Source organism: Gadus chalcogrammus, chromosome 2 (genome assembly GCF_026213295.1).
Source record: "Gadus chalcogrammus isolate NIFS_2021 chromosome 2, NIFS_Gcha_1.0, whole genome shotgun sequence".
NCBI lineage: Eukaryota > Metazoa > Chordata > Actinopteri > Gadiformes > Gadidae > Gadus > Gadus chalcogrammus.
The window spans coordinates 14,901,232-14,905,627 of record NC_079413.1 but is presented as its reverse complement, the minus strand read 5'-3'; positions in this window follow the sequence as shown (position 1 = coordinate 14,905,627).

The following is a 4,396-nucleotide window of genomic DNA, read 5'->3' as shown; positions in this document are numbered from 1 at the left end:
GCAACCATCAGGTTACTAAATGATGACAAAAGTCAGGAGTAGGTGGAGAGCACACCAGTGTTGCTGGGTGTTTCCGGGGGCAGGGTGGTTGTTACTGACAGGTTGAAATGAATTGTGAGTTAAATGTGTGTGTTGGACTGCCTTTGATATATGTTTTTTGTCTATCTCCTATTGCTATTTATTGTATTTATTAAGTAATTTATTATGTGAGACGGGAAACTGTGAACGAAATTGCCCAAAAAAAAAAATCATAAAAATATCATATTTTCCACCCAGAATAAAAAGAATGTCTGCCATTTTCACAGAAAGATATCCTAAAAACTATCCAATAGGAAAGATGCTCACAGCGTATATTAGAGACGTAGTGAGGCACCCCCCATGCCGTCGGCAGAAGACACCGAAGGGTACCTTTCCTGTCACCGACCGACGGCAAAGGGTACCTTTCCCGTCAGTTACCGACGCTAAAGGGCCTTTGCCAACAGTCGGTATTTGACGTTCTCGGAGTGAGACTGTGTTGCTAATATACGCTGTGAGCATCTTTCCTATTGGATAGTTTTTAGGATATCTTTCTGTGAAAATGGCGGACATACTTTTTATTCTGGGTGGAAAATATGATATTTTAGCATAGTTACACCATTAAAAGTGTTTATGTAAACATTTTTAGCGAGAAATGTGGTTTACTTTCATAGTCGTCGTTTGGCGAATGTGAAGGATGTTTGGTTTGATAGTTATGACGAACAATATTTAATTCGTCTCCACATAATTGTAATAACATGGTTGATATGATGTTACTGAAACCAGCAGCTCGCATGCCGTTTAAATCATGGGTATAAAACCATTGTCATTGCTGGTTATGTAAGGGATAATGTATAGAACGCCGGCCATTATCGGGCGATAATGGCCGGCGTACAGGCATCCCGGGCTCACGAAAATAGGTGACACTGTCACGGTATTTAATCTATTGAAACGTGATCAGGTACACGTATTTTCTAAATGTTCGTGTCAAAAAGCACAATTTTCAAACTCATGCATATCAATTGGAAGTATTTGTCGTTTTCGTGAACACTGGATTACGTCGCATTTCAACATAAAATAGCGTGTTATACACACACACACACACACACACACACACACACACACACACACACACACACACACACACACACACACACACACACACACACACACACACACACACGCAGAATAAAGAATAAATTCATTCATTATCATTCAACTTCAACATGTGTTATTACAGTATAGTGGTGGAGGGATGAAGTATGTTGGCCAACCCGGAAGTGAGCGTCGCCCTGGGTTCCCTTGACAAAAAGCCAACGGGTTTTTCCATTTGATTTTGGATTATTCCAGAAAAATTAGCATCTTTGAAGCACCTCCTCAAAAACTGAAAATAAATAAAAATAACTGTGCTCCAAAGAAAGAAATGTAAACCAATGCATTCCGAATGGGAGTGTTTCTCCGATTTTTCCATGCTACACAGAACGAAATGTAAACCCATGCAAATAAAGACTTCATGGTCATAATCATTTAAATATCATTAATCTCCTGAGGGTGATATTCTTTTTTTTTCAACGGGGCTGCATCCAGTTACTTGACCGTCATGGTTGCTATGGTGGTTGCTATCGACCAGCCCCTCTAATCCTTACATGGCTCTAAAAACCACGCAGCAAATGAGCTGCCGTAAATTGTGTTGTTTTTGTCGTAAACTAGGGTCCGATGGTTCAGAAATAGACAGATATTCCAAGGTATCCGTAAAAGGCAGCTTGGATGTTTTTATTTTCTGCAGTTTAGACTTCTTCTATAACCTATTTTTGAAAGCAAAACACCAAGCTCATTGATTTAACGAGGCAGGGTTATTTGAAACAATTTATTAAATAAATATTTATGAGAGGTCATTCCTTCTCCTGAGTTTTCTTCCTATTTATGTCTAGTGTACAACCCTACTGTCCACAAGCATCACCCCCCCCCCTCCCCATATGGATTTGGAGAATTGTAGCCACGTCCCAGTGGTGGAGGTATCATATATAAAGAGGGCATTCAATTATACTACAATGATCAATTAGGAGGCCGAAGCCCTAAAGGAAGTGATGCAATAGGTGACTGGGTCGACAACATTTAAGTAAGCTTTACTTTGAGGTCTCTTATATATCAAAGGGGGTCTCAAAGGACGCATACGCTTCAACCTGTGGCTCCAGCCCTACAGGAAATGACTCAGCAAGTGCTCCATCTCGTTGCACCTGCACCCAGCGGCTCGCTTGCAAGATTTTGGCCTGAAGTTATTCCCAGACCTACACCGTAGCCATCCAACCTGCATATCTGAGAATCAGGCCTCTCTTTAATAATGACAAAAATGTATGAGATAAATACACATTAACTTTTGTCTTATAAGCGGGGTGGTGCCGGCTCCTTTTGACCTTTTGACCCCAGACTTCTGGGGGAATAGCTGAATCAATTCATTAGTCAATCAGAAGCATGTAAATATCTTTCCCATTCAGATAATAGAGATTAATAAACACATTACACACATAAACACATAAACAATTGTGATACACATTCACTTACTGGAGATTATGCAAGGAAAAGGTATATTTCTCGCTAGAAATGTTATTAGAAACATGTTTAATGGTGTATCTGTCCTAAAATATTGCATTTCTCATTCAGATAATAAAGATTAATATAGGCTATGCCTATACGTAACAATTTCACCAAATGCTAAGAGAACGTCTCGCCCCCTGTTGGTGCTATTCCTCCATTCATTTAGAATGGAGAAGAAAGCGTGTACTCCTCACGCTTTGGTCAGGCAAAGCTTAGTCTGGCTGAACGGAAGTGGACAGCGTCTATTGTCTAGCGTCGGATTTGGCCGCGACTCCCCGTATTTTGCTCCCCCTCAAACTCGGAAACTAGGCAGTATGGCGAGTTTTGAAGAGGACTTTGACGGCGCTGTAAAGTTGGCATGTTTGGCTCTTTCCGTCGAAAATTGCAAAGAACTGCAAAAGATTTGCTGACAGCATTTGCTGAGGAAGAAAGATGTTCTATTTTGCATGGACACCGCTGCTGCTTCCGGGGCTTAGCCCCGCCCTAGACGATTGTGATTGGTTTAAAGAAATAAAAACAGGCCCGCCCAGTTTCCCCACGGATAGACGGCTCGAGGTAGCGTGGCTCCAGACCATTCTACTTGCTGTAGTTTGGTCTGGCTTTGCGAGACTAGGCAAAGCTTGACCCTGAACTCGCCTTGCGATGTGGACCAATGTATCTATTTCACGCCTTGGCGTGATACCGGGTTGGTGTGTGTGTGTGTGTGTGTGTGTATGTGTGTCCACTGCCCAACCCCGCCCATCCTCTGGTTTTTAATAGTTCTGACTGAGTTTTCAAGAACATTATACAATACATATTATTACACCCCAACTGTTTGTGCGCTGGGTTTTGAAATACCCAAGAAAACCGTGACCCGCGCCTTTGAGGTTTACACCCGCGAATCCGTGTATTTGAGGTTTACACCCGCGAATCCGCAATTTTTTTTCCCGTGAAGCTCGCAACCCTGCATCACCGTCACCTTCGCTGTTTTTTGCCAAACGTAATTGAGAATGCCGAATAGTTCTCTGGGAACGTAATTTTGATGAGACAGGGTTCAGTGGGCAGCAAAAGAAGAAGGGCAGAGGAATGCGTGGTTCCATTTTGGAGGGACTACCTGATGGGTATTGAGGGTAAGTATTATTGCTAGATATGGAATACATGCTGCACTTTTTTTCTTCCTTCAGTTATGTGGTTTGAGTTGTATTAGTTTGTATCACCTACCTTTGTACAGTAGTTTTGTTAACTTTGAACCCTCTTTTCATATGCTCTTCTGTTTGTCTTTATCTTTCCATCCTTTTTAAAAGGGCATGCTAGATTAATTTGGTGTTCTTTGGTGTAGGCCTATTACTTTTTCAGAGCAAGAGGGACCCTTGACCCTTGGTGGCATCCTAGCCTTCGCAACGGGAGCAAATGAAATTCCACCCCTTGGCCTCTCCCCACGACCTTCAGTGGATTTTCTCCATGACCTTCCCCCCGGACAAGACCGTCATTTGCCCACTGCAAACACATGCTGCCTCAGGTTGCCATTAGTGAACAACTATGAGGATTTCAAGGACAGCATGGAATGTGCATTTAGAAACACGCAGGGTTTTGGTCAGGAATGACTCCCAAGAGAACAAGGAAACAAGTTCTTTTTTATTTTTTTCAATGTTAAAAATGTTAAATGTTCAATGATTCAAACTAAAGCATAAATTGTCAAGGGCCTTTGATTAAAGGTTACATATTATAGCACCAGGTGTGAGTGTGATTAGCCGTTACAAGCCGTTTAGAAAATCGGCCTCTTTTGACATCACAAGGGGGCGTGTCC